Here is a 14,705-nt window from a genome sequence, read left to right as displayed (position 1 = left end):
AGAACCGGTATATAATATGTACTGGCTTTACACGTAGCCGTTTATGTTCCAACTAGTGTTTGTGTTGTTCGATTGCGGGGTTCTTCGTCGCTTAATTTTTAATGTGCATGAGACTATCTCCAAGACTCCAACGCATAAAAAAAGAAGGGGTGTCATTCTCTGCCATTGATGATGTGGTTGGATGACGTGGATGGGGGGGTGAATATGAAGTTAACGACATAGAGAGAAATCAAGAAAGTCAAGATTTTTGAGTTTTCATCATCAATAATTATCCATATATATTTTATGGGTCAAGCTAAACTATCCCTCGGTTGTTTGTCATACCAGCCTCCCCCCCCCCCCCCCCAAAAATCCCCCGCGCGGAAAAACCAACTTTCAGTCAAAATCGGTGAGGCATTTGATGCCCACTCTTCCTGAAATTCGGCACCGACCGATTAGAGGTGTACAAACCGGTTCTTTTAACCTAAACCGAATCGGTTTTCAGTCAAAGCAGTGAAAATCGGTTTTTGTCTAAAACGGTTCCAATCCGGTTTTTCTTGTTTAAATTAAAGAAGATGGAGACAAGCTATGCTAGTTTGACTGTTTCCTAATTCCTTGTATGTCACAATTAAGAAATTAAATGTTATAGGCTGTGAAAGTGTGAATTATTTGTGCAAACTGGTTTCCAAATATGATCAGTTTGCAATTGATTAATTAGTCAAACTCTAAATCCGTTTGCAACACAACTATATATATAAGAAAAGTTGAAAAAACCGTTAACAGATTGTTTTTATCGAACACTGTACTAAACAAGAAACACATACTATGTATATATATCATCCGCAAAACACAGAGTGAAGTACAAGAAACGATCACCAAAGATTCATAAACTATCAGCGTCTATACTTGCGTGTCAAGAAGTACCTTTAGCCTGTCATATTGTATTCATCACCTTGCATATATGATTGGTAGCTCCCTGGAACTTCCATCTTCCCGATTATACGGTCCATTCCTGCATTAAAGATTGTACCAGATGCTATGAATGTTGTACATTCTAAATATTGCTAACTTGTGGTGTAAACGAGCCAAGCTGCTCGTGAGCCACTCAAGTTCAGATCGTTAAAAGCTCAAATCTAGTCAAGCTTAAACGAGCCCAAATTTCACTTATTGAGCTCAACTTGGCTCACGAGCCTATTTGTATACAAGCTTATTTCATATATTAAGTTTATATTGACAAATAATAACTATTCATTAAAAACAACTAAACAATATATAAAATATTATATAAAAATTATAGTTAACATATATAAAAATAGTTGAATATGTATATAATACAATTAATAAATAATAAATAGTAGACAAGCCGAGCCCGAGTTTCGCTTCACGAGCTAAAGCCGGCTAGCGAGCCTACACAAGCCTATTATTTTTAGTTAATATATTAAATTAATATTAATAAGTAATAACCGAGCCTAGCCCGAGATTCAGTTAATGCGCTCAAGCTGGCTCACAAGCCTAAAGGAGTCTATTATCTTTTTTTTTACTAAGCTCGGTTTTCAATTAAATAAAAGGATCCAATTACAATAAAGAGGCAGATAAGCGGGCAACAAGCTGCGCTGCCACCCCCCTTTTAAATATATAAAACATAAATTTATATAGTAATGACTCCTATAACTAAAACATATATAAAAACAAATCTAACTATCTATACGTGTCGCTCTCAGGTTGTTCCCCTCATTCTCTAGAGCAACCAGATTGCTTAATTTCTAAATGGAGGCTTCTCATGCATTTGACCCGAAATCATGGGTATGGGTCTTACCAAACCCATATAGTTTTTAAATGGGTTATAACATTTCATTTATTTGTGAAACTCTTTTATAATCAAACATTAATTTTCACGGGTCATGGGTCTCACCAAACCCGGATAACTCTTAAACGGGTTATAACATCTCATTTATTGTGAAATAACCCCTTAATCATCAAAGAATAACTTTCACGGGTTATGGGTTTTACCAAACACTAATAGTCCTCAAATGGGATATAGAATCTTATTTATTGGTAAACACTTTCATCATCAAACCCTTCCGTTGTTAGTCTATCATCTCTATCTTCGGATAACTTTCGATACTACCCACCATCGTCAACTACATCAACGTTCCCTTTTTTATTAGACAAATATTTGTGTTCATGTTTGTTCATTTAAAAAAATCAACATGCTCATGTTTGTTCGTTAAAAATCTAAAAAACCTACACATATCAATTGAAAATACCCAAACGCCAAAAATATAATAACAAACTAATATATATGTATTAAATTAAAACAAAATTACGTAAAAAAAATTAAATAAATCATCATAAAATTACAAAACGATTATAAAAACTTAAATAAACCCCCATAACACGGGAGGATCAAACTAGTATTATATATATATATATATATTAATTTATAAATAAACAACAAGTCAAGCCAGGTTCGACCGTACCCGTTTACAATGAAAACACTTCACTAAACACATTTTATGATTGCATACTTACTTGGATTCGACAACATACTTCCATAATACGACATTTGGCCCACATTTCCCGCAGGCTTCGAGCTAGCCTCAGACGGGAAAATGGGCTCAACTTTCTTGGCGCGTTGATCCACCGAACACATAATATTTGGAGTCTGAAAACACGTGTTATCATCAGCCATTGATACTGAGTTCTGTTGTGGTTTTGGTGACTCGACTTCGGTTTCAACTTCAGACTCTACATTATTATTATTAGGTGCAGATACATGTTGCTTCCTCTTGGACCTGGCCCGACTGTTTTGGAACCAGTTATAAACATTTGTCTCAGAAATCTGACCGTGTTGTGTTAATTCGGATGTTATTTCTTTTATTTTTTGTTTGGTTGGTGTCCCATTTCCTTGCTCGAAAAGACGCTCGAGAATTTGAAGTTGAACAGGTGTTGGGGTCCAGAGAATTTGTGGCCGCCAGACGGATCGTTGTATATGTTCCGGAGTCTAACCCCTGCAAGAAAATAGTAAGCAAGATTTTTTAGAACTTTTTGTATAGAGTAGTGATATTGTAAGTTAATAGGTTTTAAGGGAAAAAGAAAAGTCAACATGGTCAATCATTTTGACCTAAATTCTGCTAAACTAAAGATTATATAAATCGGTTGAAATGCATAAAAGAGGTACTAACTAATTGGATGGACTAGTATGTTTGTTATTAATAACTTGGAAGGTTTGGTAGTTAAGTTGGTGTCATAAATTTAGCAATAATATGTTATAGTCGACAAAAACGAGTGATTAGCGGTTGAGGAACCGATCTAAAAGAAAGTGTTGATGTGATAAAAAAAAAATCCTTAGGGCTCGTTCGCTTTACGGAATGGATTGGAATTGGAATTGGAATTTGCATAGGAATTGGAATTTAAAGAAATTGGAATTGAAATTTAAACATTCCCATAGGAATGGAATTTGCTGGAATTGGAATCCCAATTCCATCTAACGTGTTTGGTTGGCCAATGAGTCGGAGGCAATCACTTTGACCCACTCTACCGACGACCCACAACGTTTTTGAACGATCCGGCCCGCTGGTGATCCGAACCGCTTCCACCCGACCAGACCCGGCCCATAGTTACCTAATTCGCTACCCTAGCCGCGGATTTCGTATTGGATCGGTTCGTATCGAATCAGAATTCGAAAGCGAATTCAATCGCTTTGGTTCGGCGTTCCGATTAAGCCCGATTCGGCGATCCAAATCCACAAACGAAGTCGGTGTTCCGATACGCTCCCGTATCGCGGTGTCAATTTCCGATAGTGGTGCTGCCATTTTTACCGGAGAAGGAGGTAACGGGAAGCGATGTCAGCGTATCCGAAGTTAACGTGGGTGAGTTTGTTATAGGTTATAAAAGTTTGGTTAATTTGACATTCAACCCCCCCCCCCCCCTTTAAGCTTTCACCTGCTTACATTTAGTTCCTAAAGTTTATAAATATATACATAAAAACAATAAAAATAGTAAAATTAGTTTGTGTTTATTAACAATTAACTCCCACTATTTTCACTAGTTTAAATTTGATTCTTAAACTTATAAGTTTATAAATAAAAGTATAACATAAACATGATATATGCACAATTATATATAAATTATAAATAGCTAATATTTTATTTGGGTATATCGAACCGAACTACATGGTACACCGTACCGGTTCGTACCGAAATGAGTCTACCCCCTTCGTACCGAATACGTTACCTTTAGCGAATTGCGTACCCGATCCGCGAACCCGTACCAGAACGAACCGCGAATTACGTAACTATGACCCGGCCCGCTTTCGTTTTTATATTGTTTCGTTATTTTTGCCAGTTTCATTTCGGTTCGTTTTTTTTTTGCTTCAGTTGGTTAGTTTATTGGGTTTTGTTCCGGCTCAGTATCGATTTTTTTGGTTCGTTTAGGTTGGTTTTTCGTTTTCTGTTTTCTTCGAGTTTGTTTTTTTCTTTTTTTTATTCAGTTTTTTGAGATTTTGGCCCGTTTCGGTTTTTTTGGTTCGTTTAAGTCGTTTTTTTCTATTTCTGTTTGGTTCAAGTTCTTTTTTTTTTTGCTTATTTTGTTCGGTTTTTCGTTTTTGTGATTGGTTCAAATTCGTTTTTTTTGCTCATCTTGTTCAGTTTCTTGGGTTTCGGCTCGTTTCGGTTTTTTTGGTTTGTTTATGTTGTTTTTTTCGGTTTTCGTTTGGTTCAAGTTCGTTTTTATTGCTTATTTTGTTCAGTTTTTTGGGTTTCGGCCCGTTTCGTGTTTTTGGTTTGTTTTTTTTCGGTTTCTGTTTGGTTCAAGCTCGTTTTTTTGCTTATTTTGTTCATTTTTTTGGGTTTCGGCCCGTTTCGGTTTTTTTAATTCGTTTGTTGTTTTTTCGGTTTCTGTTTGGTTCAAGTTCGTTTTTTGCTTATTTTGTTCAGCTTTTTTGGTTTCGTCCCGTTTCGGTTTTTTTGGTTCGTTTATGTCGTTTTTTTTGTTTCATTTTAGTCGGTTTACTCGGTTCGGTTTAACTTTTATTTTGGTTAGTTTTTTTTTTGTTCGGTTTATGTTTTTTTCTGTTCCGTTTTGGTTAGTTCGGTTTCGTTTCATTTCGGTTTCTCTTCTTTGTTTCGTTTTGGTTCATGAAATGGTCGGGGAGTCGGCGGACCGGGTCGGGTTGAGCCGAACTGACCCTGGCGTCAAACCGAACATAAACTGATGCGGGGCGCCGAACCGAATGCGAGCTCACCCGGGGCATTGACCCAAACACGACCCGGCCCGGAGCACTGAGCTAAAATCGCTAAGACTTGGAGTGTCGATGTGAACACACCCGAAATGTCGACCCGAACGCGACCATCTTAGTCTCCCAATTGAAGATTCCATCAAATTTACTTGAATTCCTTCACATGATGGAAGGATTTAGAATCCCTTTGTTTAAAGGAATTTGAAGGAATTGAATTCCAATCCCTTGTCAACCGAACACACTAAAATGGAATTAAGATTCCAATTCCAACGAAACGAGCACGTCATGTCATGGGATTTTAATTCCAATTCCTTTAAATTCCCACAAATTCTGTGAAACGAACACGTCCTTAATGAATTCTTCGTTAGCGAATTCATTGTTTGGGTTGCCACGTATTTTCTCTTGTAGCACTCAATTCTCAAAAGACAAAACACCTGCGCACTTGTACTTGGCAACTGAAGAAACACTAACCAGACCCCGGGCAAATTACTGGTAACCTGGGGGTTGGAGAGCTGTTTCCCACGAGGGGTTAGACCCTTGGAAGATGGTTCTTCTGATAACCTGCAAAACAGACACCGTGAGCTCGTCACTGAGAAGGGGGGGGTTCCTCCTTGTGACCACCCTCCGGCGTGAGAATCAGACTAGATTGCTCTTTAAATATAAAAGTATATTAAGAGATTGCTAGAGCAGATATCAGGTATATATGATAAGATAAGATGTTCATACCATTGGGGTATTTATAGCCGAAGGTAGGTTTCCAAGGGGTTTAGCCGGCCCAACACGCTACCAACTGTAACCTATGCACGTGCCCTGCCTGTGAGTGGTGGATAGGTAGCGGCTGACACAGAGCAGGCGTGTCGTGCACTCTTCCTCTTCTGCCAACTACAGGCTAGGCACGTGGTATGGCAGGAGTTGGTGGGTAGGCGGCGGCTATTGGTCACAGTGCTGTGGCGTGCTGTCTGCCATGCTGCTGTCAGTGAGCTGTCGCATTCTTGGTCAGATCTTTTGTCTGTACCTCGTCAGGTATCACACAAAAGATCCTCCATCATACGGACTGGCTCATTTAGGCGGGAGTTTTCCCCCTCCCGCCTTTGCTCATTCCTTCAGGTGACACTGGGGAGAGTTAAGTGCCTTGTGCGTGTAGCCATGCTGCGCGGGTGGCCTTCCCTAATGGCTTGTATCCGAGGCTGCGGGGACAGGCGGAGTCCTTCACCATTGGGAGGCATTTCCTGCGGGACCAGCTTGCGTACTGCGCGTAAGGACGTTACGTCTCTGAGCATGGTTGGTCCTGCGGATCCAGTTGGTCTCTGCGCAGACGTCCCTGTTTAAGGTGAGTCTTGCGGGTCCAACTGGGCTCTGCTGGGACCTACCTCTTCAAGTCCCCCCAGTCCAATGTTCTTCTCATGAGTGTTTAATAAAATGAGGTGAACTTTTGGACTTGAGCAAAGGGTTTTGAAAAGGGTTTTGTAAGGTTTTCCATGGGGATTCTTTCCGCGGAAGTCCTTGTCACTTGCAGAAATGCCCGAGTTTCCTGCTTGGTCTTTGGGTATGATGCGGGTAGGTCTGTAACCTCCTCGCAAGTCAGGAGCATTGAGTCCCAGTTGTATGTATTTTCCATGAGGTTTTGGTAGTTTTGAACATAGTGATCAATTATGTTAAGACCACCAATTCCATCTTGGAGCTTCAAACAACGTAGTTCTCGACGTTCCCGCTATGCGGGGATGTTATTTCCGTTTCCGCAAGCATTGCCCAGAAGATCCTTCTTGGTTTCAATTCCCAGCGGAGCGCTAGGTATGTGAAGGGTTTTGCCTTAACACTGTACCTGTGCTCGTCTTACGGTTACTTTACTTCCAAGGTATTCCTGGCGTCAATTCCCTGCGGGTGCTAGGTATGTGAAGGGTTTTGCCTTTACACTGTACCCGCACCCGTCTTATAGTTACTTGTTGCCGAGGTACTTGGCTTCAATTCCCTGCGGGTGCTAGGTATGTGAAGGGTTTTGCCTTAACACTGTACCCGCATCCGTCTTACGGTTACTTGTTCACCAAGGTTTTCTTGGCTTCAATTCCCTGCGGGTGTTAGGTATGTGAAGGGTTTTGCCTTAACACTGTACCCACAGCCGTCTTACGGTTATTTGTTTGCCAAGGTTTATTTGGCTTCAATTCCCTGCGGGTGCTAGGTATGTGAAGGGTTTTGCCTTTACACTGTACCCGCGTCCGTCTTACGGTTACTTGCTTGCCAAGGGGTAAGGGGTATTTTCCCGCTTACTTTTTAATATTTTCGAATTTTGAATTTTGAAATTCGAAGAGTTGGTGAAAAGATAAGTCCAAACCTCTGAAACGTCGTGCGACGGTTTCTTCTGACTGTGTCAGGACGTGCAGGGAGTTATGGTGACGTGACAGAACATGGTCATTCCAGTTGCTTTTTCAGGCGCGTGGGCACGGGATTTCGGGCGCGTAGCCGCGAAATCTCTGGCATACGTCCTTGTGACAGATGTTGCCAGCTTGCTTTTGCCACGCGTCATAGTTTCATTGCACCTTTGATTTCTCTCTCTTCCGTATTAAATTCATCGCATTAATTGCGATTACTATATAAAGGGGGAGAGGGTTATTTGCAATTCACACTTTTCACTTTCATCTCTTCTTCTCAAGTAATTTCCGGCGAATTTTTCTGTTCAGTAAAGCATTACCCTGAAATCTCTTTTCATCTTTCTTCCACCATGTCTTCTCATGATGCTGATGACCAGAAGACTGCTGGCGAATGCCAGTGCTCTCTTCCTGTCGATCTGTACCAGTATATCGTCAGGAAGTTCATGCTCGAGTCTCTCGAGCCTGAGTTTCCTGAACCCCACCATACTGTGTACGATGCCCCTAGTGGCAAGATCGGGGTTTATGCTGCATTCTTTGTCTACGGAAACCTTAGGTTTCCGTTGACAAAGTTTGTGTACCGTGTCCTGGAGAGGCACGGTGTGCACCTGACAGAGGTGCACCCCATGGCCATTGCCAAGGTCCGGCACTTTGAGTGGGTGTGCCGGATACTGGGCCTTGAGCCCCTCGTTGACCGTCTGATGACCTTCTACACTTGGAGGTGCATCCAGGGGTGGTACACTCTTACAACCCGTATCAAGGGTTTAAAGATTTGTACCACCGAGCGGAGTCTTCGCTCATGGAGAAGAGAGTTCTTCTTCATATCCGCTCGCGCCATCCCCATCGCCATGAAGTTCAAGAATGGCCAGGCGCTTCCGAACCTTCCCGCCCTCAACTACGAGGAGGCGGAATGGTTCTCGAAGATATCCCGGGTCCAGTCCCCGGTTTTCCGTTTTCCGGAGTCGGCGATGGTGATGCTGGGGATGAGCCGGGTGTGGAAGGCGGCGAATGCGGATAAGGTTCCGATCGTCCTTGAATATGGTTCGAACTCTGTCCCTTATGGTACGTCTTGTTTCATTTTGCTGACTTCGATTTTTTCTAACTTTCTTGTTGATTTCAGAGGGGAACGATCTTCAGTCGCTCCTGAACCCGCGGGAGGAAGATGGTCCCGCGCGGATGGGTACTCGTGCTCTGGACGAGAACGAGTTGCCCATCTTAGAGCAGACCGCGGGTCGGTTCGTGGAGGTTTACCCGCCAGGCCAAGAGATCCTGAGCCACCGACGGCCAGGTAAGCCTATCTTCTACCCTGAACCTCTCAATGCTGTGCCTGCTGCTGGAGTTGACATTTCTTCTTCTGAGGAATCCGCAGAAGGTCCTCCACTGGTGCGGAAGAAAAAGGCTGCCGTCGGGAAAGGCAAGGAGAAGGTGACCTCTACGGCCGACCCGGTAGTCCTATCTGACTCGGAGTCAGATAGTGCAGAGGTGGCGGGGAAGCCCGGTGGTGAGGAGACCACCGCTCCGGAGGATGTAGCTGTTACCTCCGGGGAGGCAGCGACGACGACGGTTACCGGTGTCAAGAGGCCGGCTCCATCGGGTTCGCCCCCGCTCGTCCGTACGTTCAAGCTCAAGAAACCCCGTAAGTACCCCCATAATTCTTGTCTAGATTTGTTGTTTCAAATAAATTTTTCTAACACTTTTGCTTGTGCAGGTGTGGATGTTGACGCATTCCAGGGTGGAGTTGGAGCAAGTATTCCCCCGCCAATGAGGGAAGGCTCGGTCAGCCTTCCCGAGGCGTCGACCTAGGCGTCTGCGCCTGCTTCCGTTGGTTCCAGCCTTCCTGAGGCTGTTCCAGCTGAGAAGGTGTCTCCGCCGGCCGTGAGTGCAATTTTTACAGCATCTTTCACGGAGCCGGCGGTTACTGTTGCTGAGGAGGCGACGCCAACAATGGCTACCACAGCGGCTGCCACTATACCTGCGCCACCGGCACCGACGGCCGGACCATCAGGTACGCGCCGGGCTTCCCGCCGATCTATGCCACCTTCCCATCTGCCTGACCTGTTGGATGGATTTCCTTTAGGTTCAGGTGATGGGTTTGGCGGCTATCGGCCTGTTATTGACCCTACAGGTACGTAGGGTTCTTTTTCCTTTGTATATTTTTGTCATCTTTTCCTAACTGCCTTTGTTTCTTTTGCAGTGTCGGATTCCAATGAAGTGTATGTTCCAAGATGGAACATACGCCGAGGAACAACCCTTCGCACCCCTGTGGAGTGCGTGGATTGGGCTCGCCACGCTGCTCCTCATGGTGCGTTGGGGGAAGCCATGGCTAGCTACCAGGAGGGTAGGCTAACCAATGAGCTTCGGGTTCTCCAAGCCCGGATGCAGCCCCGCGTCGAGCTGCTTTGTCGTGAAAACGACAAGTTAAAAGCAGCTCGCGCCAAAGAAATATCTGAGACGCGGGCTCTGCGGGAGGAGAACCGGCAGTTGGCCGCTGCCGCCGCCGAGAAGGAGAGAGCATTCAAGGCCCTCGAGGTTGAAGTCCAGGCGCGACTCGAGGCCCGCTCCAAGGCTGCCCAAGCTGTGAATGAACAGCTTCGGCTGGCTAAGGAGACTGCGCGAAACTCAACTGAGAGGGCTGCCAAGGCTGAAGCTGTTGCTGAGCCGCTTCGCGAAGAGAATGAGCAGCTTAAATGCAAATTAAAGGCTCTTCAGCATGCTCATGACGCCTTGGCAATGGAAGATGCCAAGAAGCTGCAGGAGATCCTTGACCAGAGGGGGGTGCTTGACCGCACTGAAAGGAAACTCAAAAGCGTCGAAGAGGCTGCCGCCAAGGAAGTTCAACTTGCCAACCTTGATAAAAGCGGAGCCGAACGTGCTTACAAAGAAAGTCAAGCTACCCTCCAATGGCTGCTTCGAGAAGCGTTGCCTCAGGTATCTTTATCTTTTTCTTTACGCTTTCCGCTCGTAATTAGAAAATGTTCTAACTTGTATTCTTTTGTAGGTTGTGCGTCGGGTCCTTTCAGAGACCTCTTATGACGATGCGATGAGCGCAGCCCTCAACGCTTCTCATGAGGATGGGGAGAAGACTGGCTTCCTGCTTGGTCTAGGGTTTGCTGAGAGAGGCTTTCCGCCCTCCAACTTCCCTTTATTCAATGTTAATACTGAAGCTGCTTATGACCAAGCTGTGAACCAGTACGCTGCCTTCCCGCATCCAGTGGTGGAGAAGGTGAATGAAGCTGCTGCTGCTGATGATGGGCTAAACATCCTTAAGGCTTTCCTTGGGCAGCCGCTCTCTGACGGTGCTGGTCCAAGCGGAGGTGGCCCTGAAGCCTGATCCTGAAGATCCCTTCCCACTGCTAGGATAGACTTAGCTTTGTATAGATTTCTTTTAGGCGGGTAGTTACCCGGCCACTGTTGTAATATATCATTGAAATATACGATTGTTATTCCTTTCATTGGATTCTTTGCTTTATAAACTTATGACTTGCATACTTAGTTTAAAATAGCAATTTTCCAAGCGTTTAGAATAAGAACCTTTGAACGTGGTTGATAGTGGGTTAAAGTTTCGCTTCCTCCTTCGTGATTGTGCGGGTAGAACCGTCACTTGCACTTGGTAGGATGGCTAAACTTAAACTTTTATCTAACCTGCGTGTAGGTTTTTCTTACTTTTTGAGGGTAAGTTAACCTTTGAACGTGGTTGATAATAGGTGTGAAGTTTTGCTTCCTCTTTCGTGATTGCGCGGGTAGAACCGTCACTTGCACTTAGTAGGATGACAAAACTTTACCCATACCTGACCTGCGTGTAGGTTTTTCTTACCTTTTTAAGAATTTTGTTTTGAATCGTTCGACGCGCGGTTGTCGATAGGTTAGTGTTCATTTTCCTTTCATGATTCATGCGGATAGACCGGCACTTTCATTTAATGGAATAATTGAACTCTTCTCCTTCAACTGACCTGCGTGAAGGTTTGCCACGTTATTGGGTTCGTGCGGGTAAGACCGCCTTCCCACGCAACGACTTCACGTAATGTGAATGCCGTCACCAGTGTTGGATAGTTTTAACCGTTCGACGCGCGGTTGTTGATAGGTTAGTGTTCATTTTCCTTTCATGATTCATGCGGATAGACCGGCACTTTCATTTAATGGAATAATTGAACTCTTCTCCTTCAACTGACCTGCGTGAAGGTTTGCCTGTTGAGGATAAGTTAACCTTTGAACGTGGCTGATAATAGGTGTGAAGTTTTGCTTCCTCTTTCGTGATTGTGCGGGTAGACCCGTCACTTGCACTTAGTAGGATGGCATAACTTTACCCATATCTGACCTGCGTATAGGTTTACCTTTTCCTCTTAAGAATTTTGAACCGTCCCACGCGCGGTTGTTGATAGGTTGGTGCAGTTCCCTCGAATGATTCATGCGGATAGACCAGCACTTTCATATGGTAACTTTTTTCCCCTTCAACTGACCTGCGTGAAGGTTTATCATTCTTTTTGGGTTCGTGCGGGTAGGACCGCCTTCCCATGCAATGACGTTTTTTGTAATTATGCGGTGAAAACCGGCATATTAGTGTGTACAAAAGTATAAATGTAAATCATCAGCTTCGACGTTTGAAAGAGAATCATTTCCATTAGAAGTGGCTCTTGGCCTTTTCTGTACAAATTGGAATTGATTACATGCAAACTGTGTAATTGAACTCCCTTCCATGTTGGGACAGGAGTGCCATCGAGCCGACACGCACCTGTTTCGGGATCTCGTTCTTTACGCAGCATGTAGTCTCCATATTGAAGCTGATTTTTTATTCGTGTTTACCCCAGCCATGGTTCCACACGCACCTGCCTGCCTGCTTAGCTTTTATTTCGCCACGAGGTGTGCGAGCGTCCCATCTCTGACGAATGTTTCGACCATGTCTTTTACGTCTATGCATTCTTCAGTGTTGTGGCCTTTTGTTCTGTGATAGTCACAGTACTTGCTCCGATCAGCATCGTGACGATGTCGGATTACTGGAGGCTTTGGCCATGGGAGCTCTTCAGTAGCAAATATGTCAGTGACGCTTTTGGTAAGTGGCGTCCATCTGGAGTTCCGGTGCAGCTTTACATTATCCCTTTCACCCAATCGGTGCTGTAAGCCGGATGAGGTGTCAAAGTTTACCCTTGACTGCCAAATGCCTTGCTTCCGTTTTTTGTTCAATCGGGCGGTGAGGACGTTGTCCTCTCTCGTCCTCTGGGTGTAAAGGTTTGTGCTCTGCGGAAGGTCTCTACCCAGTTGCTTCTCCGTTTCCGCATAGCGTTTGGCTGCTGTCATGATGCCATCCCATGTGGATGGCATTCCATCTTTACCCGTTAGGGTGCGGATAAGCTCTGGGTCCTGCGCGCCCTGGATGAAGGCTGCGCGAACAAGATCCTCGCTGATATTGCCCAAACTTAACTTCTTTGAGTTGAAGCGAGTGATGAAGTTTGGCAGAGATTCATCTTCTTCCCGTATGCATTTGAGGATTGTCCATTGCTCCTCGGTATACTTTCGCTGCTGGCTGAAGTGTTGGCTAAACTTCTGCTGGAAGTCTGCCCAGTCGTAAATGTGGTTAACCGGTAAACGATCAAACCAAACCCTAGCAGCCCCCACCAGCGTCATTTGAAACATGTAACACCACGTGGGTTCCGTCCAGTTGCTGACGGTTGCCCCTGTTATGAACCTGTTCAAATGGTCGTCTGGGTCGGACATACCATCATAAGTGCCTATGTTGGGCATTTGTTTGGCACTTTTTGGGGCAATTGCTTCCGCAATGTCCCTTGCAAATTTGGACGTTCCCGCATTTGCAACGTTCGGTCTGAACGTTTTGGAGAAGTCTCGTGAACTTCCACCTGTGCTTTTTGGTTTGAAGGCTTGTCCAAAATGCCTTCTCGGTTGGGAGTCCGTTTCCTTACGCTTCCCTTTTGCCCTATGGCGAGGGTTCGCGTCGGAGTCGGATTCCTCCGAGTCATTGTCCAAGTATTCTTCGAATTCGTCGGCCTGTTGGACGGAACGCAAGCGTTCGTCCAACTCAGCTTGGAATTCCTTTTGTCGTGCCTCCGCCCATGCCTTAACTTCATCGAGAGTTTGGCGGGGGAGTCTTATTCGTTTTTCAAACTGGGTATCGGTGAATCCCAGTGGGCGATTATTTACTGCACTTGCCCCAGCTTGGGTAACTGGGGTAGTGTTCATAAAATTTACTTCACTTGCCCCGGCTTGGGTAACCGGGGTAGTGTTTGTAAAAACTGTGTTGCCGGTATTCCCTCCAGTAGCTGGGGTTGTGGTTACCGGAGTTTCTTTAACCATCTTTCTAGAAGTTTGAAAAAACTGGAGAAAAATGAAGTTCTAGCTTTATGCACGGATGGCGCCAATGAAGAAACACTAACCAGACCCCGGGCAAATTACTGGTAACCTGGGGGTTGGAGAGCTGTTTCCCACGAGGGGTTAGACCCTTGGAAGATGGTTCTTCTGATAACCTGCAAAACAGACACCGTGAGCTCGTCACTGAGAAGGGGGGGTTCCTCCTTGTGACCACCCTCCGGCGTGAGAATCAGACTAGATTGCTCTTTAAATATAAAAGTATATTAAGAGATTGCTAGAGCAGATATCAGGTATATATGATAAGATAAGATGTTCATACCATTGGGGTATTTATAGCCGAAGGTAGGTTTCCAAGGGGTTTAGCCGGCCCAACACGCTACCAACTGTAACCTATGCACGTGCCCTGCCTGTGAGTGGTGGATAGGTAGCGGCTGACACAGAGCAGGCGTGTCGTGCACTCTTCCTCTTCTGCCAACTACAGGCTAGGCACGTGGTATGGCAGGAGTTGGTGGGTAGGCGGCGGCTATTGGTCACAGTGCTGTGGCGTGCTGTCTGCCATGCTGCTGTCAGTGAGCTGTCGCATTCTTGGTCAGATCTTTTGTCTGTACCTCGTCAGGTATCACACAAAAGATCCTCCATCATACGGACTGGCTCATTTAGGCGGGAGTTTTCCCCCTCCCGCCTTTGCTCATTCCTTCAGGTGACACTGGGAAGAGTTAAGTGCCTTGTGCGTGTAGCCATGCTGCGCGGGTGGCCTTCCCTAATGGCTTGTATCCGAGGCTGCGGGGACAGGCGGAGTCCTTCAC

The 14,705-nt window shown here is 45.0% G+C and overlaps 1 pseudogene; it reads right to left on the bottom strand.

Annotated features, from left to right (window-relative positions):
• Positions 1-733: 733 nt before the first annotated feature.
• LOC143584986 (WUSCHEL-related homeobox 8-like) lies at positions 734-3,087 on the bottom strand (annotated as a pseudogene).
• Between the last annotated feature and the right edge of the window lie 11,618 nt (positions 3,088-14,705).

The sequence above is a fragment of the Bidens hawaiensis genome, unplaced genomic scaffold, assembly GCF_021521415.1.
Source record: "Bidens hawaiensis isolate Kalapana, Puna unplaced genomic scaffold, B.hawaiensis_p1.1 tig00001575_1, whole genome shotgun sequence".
Classification (NCBI taxonomy): domain Eukaryota; kingdom Viridiplantae; phylum Streptophyta; class Magnoliopsida; order Asterales; family Asteraceae; genus Bidens; species Bidens hawaiensis.
This window is presented reverse-complemented; position numbering and strand designations above follow the sequence as displayed.